The sequence below is a fragment of the Diceros bicornis genome, chromosome 2 (genome assembly GCF_020826845.1).
Source record: "Diceros bicornis minor isolate mBicDic1 chromosome 2, mDicBic1.mat.cur, whole genome shotgun sequence".
NCBI classification, from domain to species: domain Eukaryota; kingdom Metazoa; phylum Chordata; class Mammalia; order Perissodactyla; family Rhinocerotidae; genus Diceros; species Diceros bicornis.
The window spans coordinates 37,578,906-37,591,256 of record NC_080741.1 but is presented as its reverse complement, the minus strand read 5'-3'; the positions used below and the strand labels follow the sequence as shown (position 1 = coordinate 37,591,256).

Genomic DNA, 12,351 nt, shown 5'->3' with positions numbered 1-12,351 from the left:
GATGGGGAGAGACCACTTTAACTTCCATCCCAAGTGCATGGCACACAAATGAGAGCCTCCAAAACTCTGAGGGTTCTTTAACCCCAGCAGAGTCTCTGCAGCGTCCATAGTCCTCAGTCAAGAGATTAATTTAAGGAAGTGTCTGTAGGCTCCATTGACTGTTCCACCAAGCAGACAATCTCCCACCAGATATGATGAGGAAAAATAGCAACTTGTCCATTACTTCAACAGACATTGAATGCCTACTATGTGCCCTGAAATGTACCAGGAATTAAGCAATAAATAAGATGAATATATTTCCTGAAAAACCACCAAGTCCAACAAACATTTATCAATCTTCATGTTGTGGAACTTTCCAGCATTTGACACATTTGACCACCCCCTTCTTGGATCACTTGCTTCCCTTGGCTTTTATAGACAAAACTCTCATTTTTCCACCGACCTCTCAGGCCTCTCCTCTGCCCCTTTGCAGCCTTATCCTCCTCTGTTTGGTCCAAGACTCTGTCCTAGCATCTAAGCACTCTCTTCCTCTCACTGAAGGCCAAGTGTCTTAACCTGGGGTCCCCAGGCCCCTTGGGAGTCAGTGAACTTGGATGGGAAAAAAGATTGCATCTTTAATTTTCACTCATCTCACTGAAATTTAACAATTCCTTCAATTATGAACACAGACAACAAACCACAGCAGTATTTGCAAGACCTTTGATTTGTCCCCAATAAAAATACCAGGTATCTGCATCTCACAGGTCTCAAAATCTATATTCATCACTACTTTGAAATTATAGTGATTATTCTAACTGCCACTGGGTATTGTTATTTAATGAGTTGATAAAGAAGCATATATACTTCTTTATCACAAATTTATTTTTAATATTTTGATAACTATTTTCAATGTAATTGCTTTCCATTGTTATCTTATGCATTTTATTTCACACATTTAAAAATATAGGCATCCTCGGGCCGGCCCGGTGGCGCAAGCGGTTAAGTGCGCGCGCTCCGCTGCGGCGGCCCGGGGTTCGCTGGTTCGGATCCCGGGCGCGCACCGAAGTACTGCTTGGTAAGCCATGCTGTGGCGGCGTCCCATATAAAGTGGAGGAAGATAGGCACCGATGTTAGCCCAGGGCCGTCTTCCTCAGCAAAAAAAAAAAAAGAGGAGGATTGGCGGATGTTAGCTCAGGGCTGATCTCACAAAAAAAAAAAAAAAAAAAAAAAAAAAAAAAAAAAAATATATAGGCATCCTCAGACTGCCAAAGAAATCCAAAGCACAAAAGAAATGAAGAGCTGCCTCCCTAGGGGGTCTTATGTGTGACTGTGACTTTAGTTATCGCCAGCTCACACACATGCATCTTCAGCTTAGGCCCCTCCTCTGAACTGCAAACCTGTGGATCCAACTGGTTACTCAAGAGCAACCTGTAAATATCTCAGTTACCTCAAACTCAACATGTTCAAAGCCAAATTCATGGTGACCCCCTCCCAAACTCCTCAATCTTGCAGGGAATGCCCTGCATGATATAGCCCGAACTCCCCAGCCTCGCACTGTGTCCATCCCTTCACTCTCTGCGCCCCAGCCCCCCTGCCCCCTCCTCCACTTCAGTCCTTTGTACCCCACCTTCTTCCTCCCACCGGGAGTCAGGTCAGAGCTGCCTCATTCCACTCCCTCCACCCTCAGCTTTTGCTTCATTAACATTTGCTCTCCATATCTCAGATCTCACAAAGACTTCTGTGTCCCAATTCCCCTGTCAAATTGCCCCACTAGAGAGACTCACGGCATAATGTAACCCTCCTTTGCAGAACTACCTCTGCTGCAATTTTACTTCTGTTTTGGTAATTATTTCTTAATGTTGGTGTTCCCATCTGATTATAAATTCCCTGAGGGCAGGAACTGGCTCTATTTCTACCACCACCATATCACCAGAACCTTAGCACAATGCCTAGCACATAACGGCATTCAATAAACATTCATTAAATAGATGACTTAATTGATTAAAGTCTATGGAATCTACAGTCTAGGAGGAGACAGATATTAAACAAACATTCAAAGTAATAATTATGTAATTCTCACTGTTAATAGCGGTACTAAGAGAAGAATGAAGTGCACTGAGAACCTATAGCTGGAGAAACTGATCTAGTTTGTCCAGGTTAGTCAACAAAGATTCTCCCAAAGGAGCAATGTTTATGCTGAGGCCTCAAAGGTGAGGAGCAGTTGGTAGCTGAATAAGGGAACAGCATCTTAGGTAAAAGAATCAGCATGTGTGTAGTCTCCAGTGCAGGAAGAGCTCGGTGGTTTCTAGGGACCAAAGGAAGCCCTTTGGGACTGGAGTGCCAAGAATGAGAGGACAGGTAGCCAAGGTGAGACTGGAGAGGAAGCCAGGGACCAAATCACAAATAATTATATAGCCAGGGTCAGGGATTGGGACTGGGGTAGTTTGCAAAAATGGCTACAATTTTACCCCTACCTGGATCTAGCCCCTTCGCAAGATGATTTTGCAGCTCCTCCCATCAAGACGTGGAATCTATTTCCTCATCCCTTAATCTGAGCTGGCCTTTTCTTTTGCTTGGGCCAAAAGAATGCAGAGGAAGTGATGTGCCAGTTCTGAGCCTGGGCCTCTACATACCCTGCAGCCTCTACTCCCTCTTTCTCTTAGATCCTAGAGGACGAGAGATTATGTGGAGCAAAGCCCACCCATCCAAGCTGAGTCCCTCCTGATCCAGCTAGTTCCCAGCTGACCCACCAGCTAACCCCAGATTCGTGAGTGAGCCCAGACAACTCCAGAAGAACCACTCAGATGAGTCCAGAACAAGTTACCAATCACAAGCCATAAATGCTTGTTCGTTTTAGCCACTAAGTTTGGCACAGTATGTCATGCAGCAAAAGCTAACTGATACCATGGTTTATCCAGAGATCCATGGAAAGCCATTGAAGGGATTTAAACAGCTGAGTGACAGGGTAAGATGTGCCTTTGTAAAAATTACTCTAGCTGCTACGTGAACAATGTGCGGAGAAGGGGCAAGATTAGTGGGTTAGTGGGTATTGCAGTCACCCAGAGGAAGGCGATGGCCACCTGGCCTGGGAGGTAGCTGTGGACATGATGAGAAGTGGACGGATAGAGAAGCGCTGCAGGAAATGATATCAATAGCACTTGGTGACTGATTCGATGCTGGCGGTGAGGAGAGGGGGATGTCAACAATGACTTAGTTTCTGCTGGAGCAACTTGGAGGATGATTTGTATTAGTCAGAGTTCTCCAGATAAACAGAACCAATAGGATGTATCTATAGATATAGATACAGATTTAGATAGATAGGTAGGTAGGTAGACAGATCGATAGATAGATAGATAGATAGATAGATAGATAGATAGATAGATAGACAGACAGATAGATAGATACAAAGAAAGACATTTATTATAAGGAATTGGCTCATGCAATTATGGAAGCTGGCAAGTAGAAATCTGCAGTGTGGGCCAGCAGGCTTGAGACCCAGGAGAGCTGATGGTGCAGATGAAGTCCAAAGGCAGTCTGCTGGAGAATTTTTTTTACTTGGGGGAGGGTCTATCTTTTTGTTCTACTCAGGCCTTCGACTGGTTGGGTGAGGCCCATCCACATTATGAATGGCAATCTCGTTTACTCTACCAATTAAAATGTTAATCTCATTCAAAAACACCCTTGCAGAAACACCAAAATAATGTTTGACCAAATATCTGGGCACCCCTTTGGCCCAGTCAAGTTGGCACATAAAATTAATCATCACAGTGGTGCTGCCAGTTACTGAGAGGGGGAGGCTGAGAGGAGCAGGCTAAGGTGATGAGCTCAGGGAAGCACAAGGCTCAATAGACAGAGGGCATTCTGGCCAGGCCTAAGGCATCCCAGGGAATCCTGAGCAGTGGCAGTTGGTTTCTTCCATCCTTGCTGTCATTCCATCATTTGCTCATGGTGTGACCCTAATACTATGGTAGCCACTGAAGAGACCAAGGAGAATCAGACAGCACAGCCCCCACCCTGACAGACCTTAACAGCCTAGTCGGAGGGAAAAAAAAAATGGAATTCAAAGAGAATGGACCCCAACTGGACTAATGGAGGAGACCCTGGGGCTGCCCTTCCAACGGGCAGCCCAACTCCAGGACTGCCCTGCCCAACAGCCCATGGGCCTGTGTGCTGCATACAAGGCCCTTCAAGGTCTGGGGCCTATCTGCCTTTCTCTCCAGATTCACCTTCCCTCACTCCACCCTTCAAGGAAAGGGCAGCAGGAAAAGGAAAGGACAGTGATTAAGAGGATGGGCTTCACCGTATGGCTGCCTGGGAGCAAATCTTTGCCCCATTGGTTCTGGGTTTCTCTGCCTGGGCAAGTTACTTGACCATTCCCCAGCTTCCTCATCTGTGAGGTGGAGATAAAACAAGACAGACTTGCGTGTGGTGAGAATTAACTGAAATAATGCTTAGCACAGTGCCTGGTACTTAGCGAGTATGCAGCAAGTGTTAACTACTATTACGAAATTACTGCTATCATTATCATTGCTACGGGCTTTAAAGTCCAACAAACCTCGTCAACTCCCTATTAACTACTTATTAACTATGAATCTTGGACACTTAACCTCCCTGTGCCCTAGTTCCTGAACTGTGAAATGGGACAATGATTCTTACCTCTCGGGGATATTGCGAGGACCAAAAGAGACAAAGCAAAGAAAACACAGAACATTTCCTGGCACTTGGTAAGTGAGCAATACATTTTAACCAGGAGTAGCACGGCAGTGTGGTAGTTCTCGAAATGCGCCATGCTATTTGGCACTTCTGTGACTTTTTTGTTTGGAATGCCCTTGTCCATCTGCCAAGCATCCATTCATCATGTGAAGCCTGCTCATACCCATATTCCCCTAGAAGCTTCCCTGATACCCACCTCAGCCCAACCCCCCTCTCCTGGGTACACCTGCTATCGAGGATATGCCTCTATCACTGCCCATGGCTCTTCACATTGAGGGTACCTGCCTATCTCTCTGATCTCCACGAGTGTCCTGGACACCAATGGGCCTCCAGAGCCCAGGCCAGGGCCTGCAACACAGCAGGAGTCCAGTAAGTGCTGATAATGCTGAACCAGCCGGGCAAGAGAACATCCTGGACTCATAGGAGGTCTACAGCTGCAGAGCACACAGCCCCTCTGGACACGGGTCCTTGAGAAAGGCGAGGAGACACCAAGACCTCAGGGAGGCAGCCTCTGTGCCCTGTCTCTTCCCCACCACCCCACCCACCCCCTGTCCTCCAGCCTCCCCGTGGCCCTCCCCAAGAGCGCAAGAGGGAGGCCAAGAGGAAGTGAGACGACCTGGAGGTAAGGAGATGCCTTTGGGCCTTCTCTCCTGCTATGTGGCCTGAGTCTGCAGGTTTTCTGAGGCTCCAGCCCAATCCTTAATGAGTTGGCAAGAAAAGATTTCTCAGCCCAGTTTGCTGCTCCTGCCAGAGTGAAAAAATGCTAAATGGCATCTATGCTCACACTGGGCCTGCCATGTTAGATAACACACCAGCAGGCTGGGACTCGTGTGAACTTCAGTGCACCTTCCTGCCACTCGCACTCCCGTAATTGGCCAGGTCTCTCCAGGCAGGCCCTGTCCCCTGTGCTAATGGCCTCACAGCCTGGCACCGCCAACGGCTTTGTGCACTTTACTCAGAGCTGTCCGCAAAGCTCTCAGGGCTCTCCTCCACCATTAATTCAAAGTTCCTCCTGTCCACACAGACCCCAGGAGGTAGGCCTGGAAGCTGCAGCCTGCACACCAGAAGCCACCTACCTGTCCTATTAACTGTCTCGTCAGAACTGCTGCGTGTGGGAGGGAGGGATGGGGTAGGCAGGAATGGGCAGAGAGATGTTCGCTCTTTTCTTTTAGAAACCTTACACAAAACGGAAACTGCTCGTTCATTCACTTTTTCTTCAGAAATTTACTGAGCACTCACTAAACGCCGAGTTCTATATTAGCTGCTAGACTCACAGTGGTGAGCAAAACACGGCCCCCGTTCTCTCTGGTGGGGTTTGCAAGCTGGTGGTGGGGTCAGATTGGAATCAAGGAATCACAAAAATGAAGGCTTAATTCTGCTAAGTAATAGCTGCTGCAAAGTTCAGAGTGACAGTGTATATCCTCCACGATAGGACAAGAGGCCCAGACTGAGTCAGGAGCTGGGAGTTAATCATCTCCAGAGATGCTTAAAAGGCATTTAATGAAATTATGTAGATTCTTAGAATGATTTCATTCTTAATAAAAATAAGAACTACTTTACAGACTATCTTATAAATCTTTAGAAACTGTTAGTTATCCCCTGTATTCATCTTTTCCTTCCACAGTAATTGAACACTTGAATATTAGCTGGGTACTTGGCTACCTAGAATAAAAACCACATTCTCCCAGCTAGGTATGACTATGCAACTAAGCTCCAGACAATGGGATATGAGCAGAAATGGTATGAGCATCTTCCTGGACAATACACCTATAGGGAGAGAAAATGTCCATTGTATTCCCTTCCCCCCTTCCCACTGGTAGAGGAGTGATCATGGCTCCTGGTGCTGGAGCAGCCAACTTGGACCACAAATGGAAAAGGAACTTTGAAGAGAACAACAATAAGTAATCCTAATTTAAACAGAATTTGGTACCCGCAGGTAGAGAGTCTCAAGTAGCGAAGCCTAAAATGCGACATTGTCCAAGCGGAACTGGTAGGACAGCAGATGGCAAGGATGCAGACATGATATTTCATTGCCTCTAAGAAATGTGCATCTTTTAACATTTTAAATGTTAAAAGTGTGCCCATTTTAACATTTGTGAAATTGATTTGCATCTTACAACTGAGAGCATGTTACAATTGCCATGGGCCATTTTTACTTTTTAACATTGTTGAGTAAGATGTATCTAGCAATCACTAACATCTTACTTAAAATATGATACCACAGGCTGGTCCTCTGGTGACTCTTATAATTCCATACAAAGCTCTTAGTTAAACCATCACTGGTGGTATCTTGGAAGACAAACAACCTGCCAATGGAGGTGAAGCATTAGGGAAAATTCCAAATTTTGGTGGGCATTAGCTGCCTTTTTTTTTTTTTTTGCTCAATGTTACTAGAGAGATTAACTCAGTCTAGAACCAGCCAGTCACAAAGAGAGATGGAAGGGGACATAATTCTTCCAGGAGAGGAAGTACTTTCTGTCTATGGCCAGCAATCCAAGTTGACTGGGAGTCCAGCACTTTTATGGCCTTGAAGAATAAAAGACAAGGAAGAAAGTTTCCCACAGGCAGAGCTGGGAACTTCAGCAGACAAAGAACAAAAGCATTTTTCCCAGAGAGCAGAAACAGGTAGTCTGAATGGACTAAAGATGAAATATGTTCTACAGCCAGAAAAGGGAATGTTTGCCATTACAGCCCAGCATAATCTCTGCCATGGACCAATGTCTACAGCCTTTCCCGTTTTCCCTTTTCAACGTGGAGTTCCTGTTGTGATTAGCTTGTGTCCACTGAGTCAAGATATATCAGCTATGTTGCAATTAGATCATTATCCTTTTAGTTTAAAGATGATCAGATCAAGGGAAGCCTATCTTGATCTGTTGGACAGAACTGTGCATCACCCAGAGATCCTGGCCTTTGACCCAGATGCAGGAACCAAATGCGACTCTGTTCCTTTTAGGAGATGGTGAGTACATTCTACATAGAGAAAAGGCGCACACAGGTACTTGGCTAGCCCAAGGAACTGGCTACAGCAGAGGCTGCTACTGATGGATGCTTCCCTAATGTGATAGATATACCTATCCCAATTTTCTAAGCAGCCTCATGTTTAATGAGAAAACACAAGAAGCACTCCCATTAAAGTCGGGAACAAAACAAGGTTGTCCACCATCACCCTTACTATTTAACATGGTTCTGAAATGTTAATAAACAGAAATACAAAGTACAAAAAACTTAAAAGTGAAGGCAAAGTTATCAAGATTTGTAGTTGGTATGAATATCAACTAATAAAAGTCCAAGAGAATTAAATGAAAATCTATTGCAAACAACAAAATTTTTTGTAGGTTGGATAGATACAAAATTAAAATAGAGAATTTAATAGCCAGTTAGAAGGTATCATGGAAGAAAATATCTCATTTGTAATAACCAAAAAGGATAAAATACATAGAAATAATCTAAGATGTGAAGAATCTATGTGAAGAAAATTTAAATTACCCCTGAAGGATTCACACAAAAAAAGGATTTACATTAATGGGGAAGGTGTACCATATTCTTAAATAGGAAATCCCTCATATGGAAAAAAAAAAAAAAGCAAAATTTTTCAAGAAAAGTCTTCTTTTAAAAGCAATGTGAGAGGACCATCATATATTAAGATATATTACAATACTACAGTAATTAAAATAATATGGTACTGGTGCATGAAAGGACAGATAGATCAAAGGAACAGAATTTTAAGCCCAAAAAAGATCCATGAATAAATGTGAGTGTGTATAAATAGATAAACATTTGACATATGATAAAGGTGATGTTTTGAATCAGTAAGAAAAAGACTTTTTCTACAAAATAATGTTGGGAAAACTGAATAACCAGATAGCAGGGCTGCCACATTGCAAAAATTTTTTCTTAATTTGTTTTTGGTTTTTTTACTTTGCATATGGTATTTTTTGCAATGCAGGTGTTTTTTATTTCTGTTTTTGTTTTATGTAGTCAAATACATTGATCTCTTTTACTATGACTTCAGGGTTTGTGTCATTCTTAGGAAAATCTTGCCCATTTTGAGATTAAAACAATTCTCATATGTTTTACTAATACTTTATGACTTTATTTTTTTTTAATACTTAAATCTTTGATCTCTCTGGACCTAATCTTGTTGGAAGATGTGACATAAGGCCAAGTTTATTTCTTCTGGTCTGATTTCTCAGAGAACCATGGGGTGTTCCGAGAAGAAAAATGATTCTTCCTCTGGTTCTAGGACAAGAACATGGTCCCAATTGCAGGGAATCAAACAGCCTGCACTGGTCAAAGCCACCTTCTTCAGTACTAACTCTGAGAATCTGCACAATCGCACGGGTTGTCATCAGCGGCCCTGAATTGCCACCTAGATAAAGGTCAAAGGCAGGCTGAAGGCACAGTGGACCCTGCCCTGCTTTTCACTCCAATCTCACTCTGGCTTGCTCCCTGCCCCAGAGCACCCTCATTTTGTTGTTAGTACCATTGAGTCAATTCCGACTCCTAGAGACCCCGTGTACAGCAGAGAAGAACCCTGCCTGGCCTTTCTGCACCACCCTCTCACCTTCCTGCACTGTATCAGACAGTGCTCCACTGCTATTCATAGGGTCTTCACGGTAAGTTTTTTCAGAAGTGGGTGGCCAGGCCCTTCTTCTTAGTCTGTCTTAGTCTGGAAACTCTGCTGAAGCCTGTCCATCATGGGTGACCCTACTGGTATTTGAAATACCAGTGGCATAGCTTTTAGCATCACAGCAACAGCCATCACAGTATGACAATAGACAGATGGGTGGTGTGGTTCCCCGACCAGGAAACAAACCCGGGCCAGGGCATGACAGCGCTGAATCTTAACCACTAGACCACCAAGCACCCTCATTATCTGGGATGAAATGCCTGTGCTTACTGGAATTTGCCCTTCACCACATTTGCTGCCTGCCTAACTCCTTTTTCAAATCTAAACCCAGCCATTACCCCTGGGCTGCCTTGCCTTACACAAGACACACATAAGTTCCCCACCAACATCCCTCCCCCTGGGCCACATGTACATATCCCCAGACCCCTCCACACACACCACTACCAAAGCAGAAAGCACATTCCACATTGTGCTGTTCACTGTTGTGTATCTTCCCTGCTGGACTCCAAACAAATGTGTCTGCTGCTGCTTCTATTCCTCCACCTAGTGTGGAAGGATGCTGAATAAATGATTCCTGAATGCATGAAGACCTTCCAACCTTGCTCCATTAGTACACATTTTTCTAACACCAAGAACGGTAAAATCATCACGCAGAATGTGATGTTCATAGCAGTGGTACATGTAATGTCCAAAGAAAATGCAAATTATAAATGCTCATCGCTTACAGAGCTGATATTCAACCAGCCATTCTGGGACACAACAGCATGGTATTTGGTAAATATGGCCCAAATTACTCTTGTCCCTGTATCAACACCTCTTTTCAATGTGATCTTGCAGCACCTTCCATCCAGAGATGGAATCTATCTCCTTGTCCTTGAGTCTGACCTTGAGACTTGCTTTGGCCAATTAAGTGTGGCAGAAGAGGCATTGTGCCCATTCCAAGCCCAGGCCTCAGGAATCTTTGCGTGTTTTTGCTTGTTTCTTGGAATTCCATCCAGCCACGTGGAAAGCCCAGGGTAGCCTTCTGGAGGATGAACTACACACAGCCAAGTCATCCCCATCACACCAGGTGACCTCGCAACACCCAGAAGCAGATTGTCTAACTGTCCAGCAGCAGACCACAGACACATGATTGACCCTAATCAAGACCAGAAGAACCACTCACCTGACCCCAGCACAAATTGCCCACCCACAGAACCAGGAGCTAAATGCATTGTTTTTTGTTTTTAAGTCACTAAGTTTTAGAATGATTTGTTACACAAAATCTAATTGATAAAATTGGTTATTAAATTGTCGCAGTTCTCCCATATCATTTGGTAAATATTCACTACCCAATCCCCCGCCACCAACAAATGGACCCTTGGGCCACTCTACAATCAGCAACAAAAGAGTTAATGCCCTGGGGCCGGCCCCATGGCTTAGCAGTTAAGTGCGCGCGCTCCGCTGCTGGCGGCCCGGGTTCGGATCCCGGGCGCACACCGACACACTGCTTCTCCAGCCATGCTGAGGCCGTGTCCCACATACAGCAACTAGAAGGATGTGCAGCTATGACATACAACTATCTACTGGGTCTTTGGGGGAAAAAATAAATTAAAAAAAAAAAAAAAACAGTTAATGCCCTGTCCAGCAGAGGCCTCCAGGACATGTTCTGCTTCAACAGAATAGCCTGGTCTATTATGACTAATCGATGTTAATGACATATCAGTTGTTTAGTATTTTTAAAATACCTCTGATCAAACGGGAATGGGCAAGTCAACTATAGCACAGCAGAATATTATACTGTCACTAAATATAACTGTGTGGGGGAGGTTAGGAAGTCAAGATGGCAGCGTAAGCAGACTGGGAACTCACCTCCTCCCGTGGACACAGCCAATTTACAACTACTCATGGAAAAATTACCCCTGAGACAGAAATGAAAACTGGATAAGAGGAACTCCTGCAACAACGGACAATCCTAACTGAGGTAGAAGAGGCAGAGACTCCCTTCTGGAGAGGAAAAACGCCGCCTTCACAAGCCGCCAGCCTCACGGCCTCCGGGAGCAGCTTACAGGTATGCAGCCTCCCTGGAGGCGCGGGGCCCTGAGCCGGGGAGCGCCCCCGCTGTGGGCATTTTGTGGACCCAGCACAATCGAGACGAGTGGCATAATATCTGACTTTGCCTGCTACTAAAACATTGGGGAGCACCCCCAGAAAACCCGGTTCACAAAGAAACTAAAACAAGCTCTTAAAGGGCCCACACACAAACTCACCGATTTAAGAAAGCATCCTAAAATCACCAGAAAGAAAGGTGCTGCGGTGAAAAGAGACTCACCTAATAGGCCCTGAGTGCATCTCGGTGAGGGGTAAGACCCCTCCAGGGACTGGGACATTGGCAGCTGCCATTGTTGTGGCCTGGTGTGGGCGTGCTGACACAGACGCCATTGGAGTTCTCCCTGGGGCCTGCTAGCCCAGGGTCTGCCCCACCCGCTAGAGCACCCATTTAATCCAGCTCAGCCAGGGCAGGCAGCCCACCCTAGAGACTGGCCCCTCCCAACAACAAGCCCTCAGGCAACTTGTGGGCCTGCATAGATTGGTGACTGGATTCTCTGCAGCCTGGCAACTGATCCCACTTTAGCAGGGCAGGGTGTCCACAAGGAGCCGGTGGAGAGTGTGGGGTGGTGGTGGAGTGGGTGGGGCTCCCACCATGGAGAGACTGGGTCCGCTTGGGGAGGTCAGGGTGCGCACATGGGGCAGGACGGTGTTGACTGTGTTTGTGGACCTGTGGGCGGCAGGGATTGTCAGCTGCAGAAGACTTGTGCTTCTCAAAGACCCACATAGGGGGTTTGCCCCACCTTCCAAAGCCTGAAACAATTGGGTGCTCCTGTGCCTGAGGCCAGCCCCACCCAGCTGCAATCCTTGGAGAGCTGACAAAAGACCTAATAGGCTAGAGGCTTACAGCAATTGTAAGGCACTGAGCCTAACAACCTGCCACGCTGGGGGCCTACTCACTTAAAAGAAATACTGCAACACAAATGTGGTATTAGAACTTG

General features: G+C 45.5%; 1 long non-coding RNA gene across 2 annotated transcripts in view; it reads right to left on the bottom strand.

Moving 5' to 3' along the window:
• The window catches only part of LOC131413839 (uncharacterized), a 184,948-nt gene extending 173,030 nt beyond the window's left edge, over window positions 1-11,918 (bottom strand). For both annotated transcript variants that reach the window (XR_009222035.1, XR_009222036.1), the window contains exon 1: window positions 11,634-11,918. This is a non-coding gene — a long non-coding RNA (uncharacterized LOC131413839). The remainder of the gene's footprint in view (window positions 1-11,633) is intronic.
• Window positions 11,919-12,351: the final 433 nt, after the last annotated feature.